Below are 9090 nucleotides of genomic sequence, written 5' to 3' on the forward strand. Positions count from 1 at the left end.
AAGCTTAAATCGAAAAAGGTTATTTCTTTAAGGCCTAGATTAGAGGTTTAGAGGTCATCATAAATATGTGGACTTTTTTGTTTTTTTGGTAACACTTTACACTATGACGCCCATGTTTAGTTCACTGTTATATGTTATAATGGCTTTAATATATATATATATATATATATATATATATATATATATAAAATGTTTCCACTATACTTTAAGCAAAACAAGACCAGTTAATGTGTCTTAAACCAGCATTTAATGTAGGGGTGCACCGAATGGGAAATTCTTGCCCGAAACCGATACCGAATATAGGAAACAGTTGGCCGAAAACCGAATGCCGAAAGGCCGAAAATGATTAATAGAAATATATATATATAATGTATACATTTTTTACCAATGTTGTTCAGCTACCTGATTATGGAAAAAGATATGATTATGGCAAAACTTAACTTAAATAATAATCACTATTATGGCTCCATAAAACATTTATTCAGCACTTTTGAATGCATACAGTACATTAATTCCAAGTCAAGTGCATTTTCTCTGTAGGATAACTAGAACAAAGTGCATTCAGAACAAAGCCAAGGTGCTTTAAAACTGCATAAACATCTAGGCCAGTAGGCCTACAACAAAATAGTGTAAATAAAGACTGTAACAGCCAGGCCTTCAACAACAACAAATGCACCTATAAGTGCATGCATACAAATGTGCAAACTGGATAAATCCACATGAATGTAACTATTTACAAATGAAATTACAATTGAATTTCAAGAATCTGTAAATAAGGCTGTCTGTCCTCATAAGCAAAGTAGTAAACATTGTATAAAGATACATAAAGTGAGAACTGGATACAAAATCCACAATCAATTACAAATTAAATTACAATAGAGAGGCGAAGTCCCGCCCATCTACTTCCGACCCATGGGACCCCGGAAGCGGAAAATTATACATTGACGTCAATGGAGAGAGAAGAGTCATCTTTCGATCCCGTTTGAATTGTGCCACGAATGACACATATGATGTTTGTCAAATTAAAAGAACATTTTGCAAGTCAAAAAAATAAAAATGTGTCGTAAAACTGTGAAGTTACAATTTTTTTTGTGTGAAACCGCTCAGTGAACTACAGGTCTCTGGTCTCGCACAATACGCGTCACCATCACAAAGATGGCTGTCACGTTAGTAAATTTCACCTGTTTCTTTCAGAATGAGGCGAAAAAGTATAAAAAGAGGTGAAAATCACTACAAGTCTGGGCATGTTGAGAGCTGTACATACACGAAAGGGAGCGGTTCTGTAAGAGCCAGCATGCGGGACCGGCTTTACAAGGTTTCAGTGAGTAATATGAGTGCAATGTCTAAGGTTAATGTCAGCTAGCTAACAAGGTACACTAACGTGTTTTGTTTTAGCAACTAGTTTTCTCCTTAAGAACTGTGTGGTGTCTGTGTATGCTGTGGATAACATTAGTGTTCACAAGAACAAGATACACTCCCGTGTTTTGTTTTAGTTGCTCTTCAGATTGAAGCGGCCAGTTCTATATCGACTATATGTGTGATCTCCTTTTTACATCTCGTTGTGTCATTTGAGTTTATTTGCTGTGTGTAGATTCAAGGATTTTGGTTATCTTGTCCAGGGATGCAAACTTGTCACCTTTCGGCGAAATTCTCCGTTTTGAATCCAAAATAGGTCGTTTTTATGATTCCTGTAGATCTGCAATAAAAATATTTTTGGGGTATGGGAGGGGGTCTGGGACCCGGATTAATGTGCGGCCGCGAGCTTTTTTTTATATATTATAATGAAGCGCGAGCTGTGTGCTCGAGTCTTCCTGCCTGTCGGCTCTGCTCATGATGTATAATAAGCCTCTGCTGCTCGGCGATGATGGTCTAGCTTCAGCAGCTACATTACCTACGGTGCGTTCGTTAATATTAACTGTGCGTCCGGAGTCACTGTGGCACAGACTGGACCGCTGGTGAACAGCTGTTAGAACGGGCCGTTCAGGTGTTCAGAGTAGAGCTCCCTGTCGGAGCGGCAGAGCGTGATATGCACTGAAAAGTTTTTTTTCCCCGTCGCAATATTATCGTTGAGCTAGCTAACTAGCATACATTGTCACTATCTGCTAACGTTAGCTTTAGCCTTCGTTTTCTAATCGTTTTTTTCATAGGCTATAAACAGAGGTGGTATAAGTATATATCTTGAAATTGATTAAAAGTAGAAGTACTCAGTTCTTGTACTTGAGTAAAAGTAGAAGTACCAGAGTGTAGGAATACTCTGTTACAGTAAAAGTCCTGCATTCCAAATGTTCCTCAAGTAAAAGTAGAAAATTATTATTATCAAAATATAGTGAAAGTAGCGACAGTAAAAGTAGTCATTTTGCAGATTGGTCCATTTCAGAATAATATGATATGTTTTATAATGACTGATCATTAAAGTGTTATCAAAGCTGGTAAAGGTGCAGCTAGTTTGAATGACTTTGTATACTGCAGGCAGGGTAGCTTTTGGATTTACTCCAGGTGGAACTAAAGTCTGATTTAACACTTGATTATATTTCACATCATTCATCCACATCTGTAAAGTAACTAAAGGTATTACATACATGTAGTGGAGTAAAAGTACACCATTTACCTCTGAACTGTAGTGGAGTAGAAGTACAAAGTAGCAAAACATTGAAATACTTAAGTAAAGTACAAGTATCTCAAAATTGTGCCCAAGTATAGTACTTGTTGAGTTTATGAACTTGGTTACTTTACACCAGTGGCTATAAAGATAGAAAGACTAAGCCTTGCACAGAGGCATGAAAATACATTTTCAAAATGCTCAACAGTGCTGCCAAAATTATAAACTGACTGCTACACAATTAAAATAAATGCTTTTTATATATTTCTATTAGATGTGACTCTATGGCGTTTCTGTTAATATTAACACTGCTGCTTTAGTTGTTCTGACTGCTAAAATCCTGTTATTCCTAATTTTAAAGCCGATATTCTGTGGGGTCAGGGGGCTCGGATCCTTGTCACCTTTTTCATACCTGATGAGTTTGCATCCCTGTTGTCAATTTGTTTGGTTATCTAGGCACAGCTGTGTGTGACTCCCTCTGGTACACTGGTATGTGTTTTCCTAATGTAGAGAGCATTGATTAATTAATAAACTACACACTGACTCTAGATCCTGACCAAATCTTTATTTTTTGATCAAATGTTTTTCAAAAAAATGTATTGTATATTATATAACAGCTGCACATCACATACCGGAGTCTCTGCTGCTGTGGACCACGATGGAGGCGATCATCCTCCCCATCCCCAAAGACCCTGCATGGCATGGAAATCTCCTCCTCCTGGAACAATTCTACACCCAGCATATGCTCCCTGTGTTGGCCAGTAGAGAGGAGGACATTTAAATAAACATACTCTTAACACCCTCGGACTCTGCGTTGTGTTTCGTATGTGTGATGGGGTGTTATGCAGAGGGGAGGAAAACAGGACACAGCAGATTGGGATTGTGGTGGAGATGCTGAGCAGTTATTTAATTGTTGCGTGTAATTATTATTATACTGCGTGCTTCTTAGTTATTCCATCTTTTGCTGTAACATGGATCTGTATATTTACTTGTTATCTACCACACTTCCTTCTACATCATACACCATCATTATACATGATAGTGTATATAGGATATATATTTATTTGTATACATATCTGTAAATTGTATAATTTTATTTTTCGTATTTGGGATTTCTCTTTTGTCCACTCAAATACACTTGGCCCTTTCTCTTTTCCATGTGGAAAATGGCAGCTGCATATTCTGCTTTTCTCATCTGCTCCCTGTCTGCTCATCTACGATGAGAAAATTATATAATTAATTACTAATAATCATTTAAACCTGTTATTACCAATATTTCACAAATTCTTCATGTAAACTTAAGAGTACAGCTGTATGTTGAGTATGTCAACTTTGCTTGGTTCATCTTACTGGGGGGCAGCTACATGGATGTCAGTGCAGTCCACAATAATTTTGCAGCTGAAGGCAGAATGAATTTATTATTGACTCAGAATGAAGCACAACTTCATGTCATACAATACATTGACTTTATTTGTAATTGTGTAAAAAAATATGAATATTGATTAGCAAGCAGGACCTGCAGGAACAGAGAATGGTGATGGATGGAGCTGGGAAGAGAGAAGAATAAAGAAAACAGATCAACTTTATCGGATATTAAAAATTCAATTTCAAAACAAGTTGCCGCTCCTACAGTTTTCTAGTATGTAAAGATGATTTCACATGACCAATGCAAAATATCACACTCAATACATGTGTGTCTCTGGGGGGTGCATTGTGCCTTTGATGTATATAAATAATATACCATAACCAAATACTATTACGTACAGTGGAAATCAGGTTGCCAGAGCAGGTCAGTCCAGTGTGCTTGTTCCTCAGGGTCTCAGCAGTTACAGGTGAGGTAAAGAAAATAAAAGAGAAAAAGGTCAGTAACAACACTTTAAAGTAACAACACTGAATAATTATCTCTTTTAATAATTTTCTCTCAGTAATCACTCAACTACTGTCTTTCCAACAAACAGATTGACTCACTCTCACTATCATCACAATGAAACACGTCCAGAAGAATGTCATGTAAAGCTGCCTGCCTTCCTTCCTTCGACTCTCCCTGAACTGCCTGATCTTTTAATGGTCAATGTTAACCATTTGTGCAGATAGCATTAAGTAGAAAAGATCGCTGATACTAATGTGGGGTTAGCCTACCTCCCGCCCCCTTAGCACCTGGTGGAGGGGGCGATAGGCTACTCTTCAAATGTTTCACAAAATACTTACCATCATGACTACTCTTACTGTTTAACATTTTGGTTTACTTCATGTTAAGGCTAATACAAATGACAAGGCTAAGTAATGTAATATAATGCTAACTAACATGCTCGCTACTAGCTAGGTAGCTAACTTGACTATGTTCCATGCAAAACATGTATATTACCTGATATGTTTGGTCCAACGACTCCTGGTCCTTTCATCAGACGGGAAGCGATAGAACGAGCAAGTGGTATGATCTCTTTTGTGATTACAACCTCGTACAAAGCACACAGGCATCTTGTAAAAGTGAATTTATTGGAGCAATCTCTTATATTTATTGGAGGGAATAAATCAGTCTTCTTCTTCCTCTTTGCTTTGCGAGTCACAACCAGTCTTGGAGCATTATCGCCTATGACATCACTTACGCGACCCAGAATGCATTTGGGATTTGTAGTCTTTCTAGTTGCGTATTATTCATAGTCTTATATTTCAGCAGTTTTACGACAAACTGTGACTTTTTTTGCATGGAAATGATTGTTTAAGATTGACAAACATCATATGTGTCATTCGTGGCACAATTCAAACGGGATCAAAAGATAACTTTTCTCTCTCCATTGACTTCTATGTATAATTTTCCGCTTCCGGGGTCCCATGGAGGCTCCCGGAAGGGGAGGGACTTCGCCTCTCTATTTCAAGAATCTGCAAATAAGGTGGTCTGTCCTCATGAGCAATGTAAACAACATTGTATCATTTAGATACCGAAAGTACAATATATTGAACACTGTGCTGCTGTCATTTCCCCCTAATGATAACCTGAGATGGTGAATTATAACTCACAATGACAATTGTTCAGGAAAGTGGGTATAGAGTAGACATGTAGAAATAGATAAGCTTATGATAAGCCAGCCTTGTCTACTTATTAAGGAAAAGTGGGAGGTTCTTTTTAATGAACAGTAGCTTCTCTGCTTTATCAGCCATAAGTCTGTTCCTCTTCTCATCAAGCACATGAGAGGCAGCGCTGAACCGTCTCTCGCTGTCAGTGCTTGTGATTTGATCTTACTCAGCATATTTGTCCGGGTGTTTTGATTTCAAGTAGTGGAGTAATCCCGAAGTGGTGAAAGTCTTTGCAGTTACACCCCCTCGAGAAATGTCAGCTGAACACGTTTTACAAATCGCAATCCGCGCCTCTTTCTCTGATATTTTTAAATATCTCCAAACGGCAGACATGTTGGCTGTGAGCCAGCCGCGAGCATGGTCGCGCGCCGTGCTTGTCGCCGCGTTTTGATTACGTCATCACAACAAAAGGGCCTTTTTAACCATTTTCGGCCAATAATTTTCGGCGGCCGAATATTCGGTGCATCCCTAATTTAATGTATCATATTTGCCTATACCTCAGGAGGGTAACAGGATAATGCACTATTAGAAAATACCTTATTCTTTCAATAATACATGACTTATTATTAAGTATTATAGAAAGCTCAATGATATGTTAGTATAGTATTTGTGGTTTATTTTCACAGTGCTATAATCAGACTCTATTGCATTCAACCAATTCACCTCTACAGTAGCAAGATAGCAAAGATGGAGAGAAAGAACATGAAAATAAGATAGATGGACAGACAGGTGCTTTGTTGATCCCAAACTGGGAAATTATTTAAATAGCTAGGTCAGGGAAGATAGGAGCTCATAAAAAGTGTTACTCCGCATCTTGTGTCTACATCTTAAAAGCATTCTGAAAGACACCCAAAATGAAATCGCAGTGAGGGGGCAAGTGCTTGGAGGCATTTGTGAAGCAGGTAAATGATCTTTCAGACACTTTTCCACTGAGAGAGGCCTGGAGGAAGGACCATTTACGCCCCTTTCAAATCCCTCAGATGTAGTGGACCACTGTAGAGTAAGTCTTCACTTGCCCCTCAGACACACTCAGACACACTCAGACACACACACACACACACACACACACACACACACACACACACACACACACACACACACACACACACACACACACACACACACACACACACACACACACACACACACACACACACACACACACACACACACACACACACACACACACACACACACACACACACACACACACACACCAGCGACAGGCACAACTCCCCTTTGGCAGAGACACTGAGCACTGAACAGCTCTGAGCACAGCAGGAGGCGTCGGCCACCTGCACACCGAAGAGAGGAGATACAGAGACAAATCCTACACTGAAATTGGTGATAGGCATTTCAACATTTCCTTTTTCCACTCCAAGTATTACAGAGAATTGTTTAAGGTTCAAACTGCATTTAGGTATGAAGAGTGGCGTAAAACAAAAATAAATCTAAGATTCCCCCTTTGCTGCATGTGCTAAAGCTGATTCACTTTTATGGTACATGAAGAGAAAAATATGCTTTTGTTGTTTCCCCGGGCTCGGGAAAGACCTATGCAAAATGTAAACAATGTTTGAGCCTGCATTTTGAGCCTTGTTACAATGGCCAACTACCATGAAGTGTTCATTAGAGTGGAAATGATATGTGCAAACAAAGAAAGGCTCCCCGGCAGCGCACTGCAGCGTTTCTACTTCTTAGAATTGTAAATGAACGCCGCCTCCTCACCTGGTCCCTGCAGGCGGGGTCCCGGGGCCTCCAATCACACCTTTATAGACAGCAGGCATCCATCCACCAGGATTCTGGCAGTGCTAAAAGCAGAAGACAATGCTTGATAAACACAACCCCCCCCCACACACACAGCCTGCCAGTGTGGCCTCCAACCAAGGTCAAAATGTGGAGATGCTTGACGAATAGATCAGCTTATGCGGGAAAACATTTTTAACACATTTTGATTTAGGAGTCAGTTCTGACTCAGTTTGGCTGCTCTCCATCTGCTTTGTAATTTTAAAAGGTGCATCTTTGTCCGTACTGGCAGAATAATCTTGTTGGAGGAGACAAATAGTTTCCATGAATATATCAGGAAAAGTACATAATTTCAGACACATTTAAGATTAGATGTGAAAGATAGGAAGAAATATCATACCTAGGTGTTCCACTCGATAAGCAAACTGTAGAGTAATATTAAGGTTGTAGAAAGTGAGATTTTCAAGTCTTTTTTGATTATAAAGCAGGTCTAAGTGCTGCATAAAAACTGGTCAAACTTCAAAACGCTTAATCCATGGAGAAATTACACAATGAGTCCCTTACTATATTGACACTGTGAATAGAGTGCCACAGTGATGCGTCCTAAACCCGGAAGTAAGCTGCGCATGGGTTCCTTCGTCAAAAAGGATTCATAATTTTTTTATCAGAAATCTATCAATTTGTTTTATGATTCAAAAATTATAAAAGTAGGGTAGACATGTGGAGATTATACGACTGATCAAAACGTGATCTGTCTCTTAAATGTGTGTCAACCACAGACCTTATTTCGAGCTACTTTCCAAAATCCTATGGAGAAATTGCATTGCTTTTTTGTCGAAAAAAATGCGCAGCTTACTTCCGGGTTTTAGGACGCGTCACTGTGGCACTCTATAGAGTGGCGAAGTCACGCCATCTACTTCCGGTCCATGGGACCTTATTTCGGAAAAATTATGTATTGAAGTCAAGGGAGAGAGAAAACTTATCTTTCGATCCCGAATTGTGCCACAAATTAAACATATGATGTTTGTCAATCTTAAAATATCATTTCCATGTCAAAATACTCAGTTTTTCGTAAAACTGTTGAAATATAAGACTCTGAAAAATACGCAACTAGAAAGACTACAAATCCCAGAGTCGCGTACATTAACGTTACACATTACACTCATGTTACTCACCGAAACCTTGTAAAGCCGGTCCCGCATGCTGGCTCTTACGGAACCGACTAACTCCCCTTTTGTGTATATACAGTTCTCAACATGGCCAAACTTGTAGTGATTTTCACCTCTTTTAACACTTTTCACTTCATTCTGAAAGAAAGAGGTGAAGTGTGCTAACGTGACGGCCATCTTGGTGTTGGTGACGGCATGACCAGAGTTTTAGTTCAATAGCCGCATTCACACCGCAGGACTTTCCCTGGTACATTGGTTCTTTAGTTCCGTTAGTACCAATAATGTCGCGTTCACACCGCCGGGACTACTCAGTGCCGGGAACTCTTTTGGCCATTTTCAGTCCCTGCTAGAGAGGTGGTACAAACCTGGTGATAAAAGAGTGCCAATTTCTATTCTATTTCTATTGGCTGGGCGAATTGCAAACCACGCCCCCTTTAGACTCTGATTTTTTTTTGTTAGGCAGCCATTTTTTTCCTCGCTACAAAACCACATCCACACCTGAGC

This window comes from Notothenia rossii (assembly GCF_949606895.1).
Source record: "Notothenia rossii genome assembly, chromosome: 9".
Taxonomy (NCBI): Eukaryota; Metazoa; Chordata; class Actinopteri; order Perciformes; family Nototheniidae; genus Notothenia; species Notothenia rossii.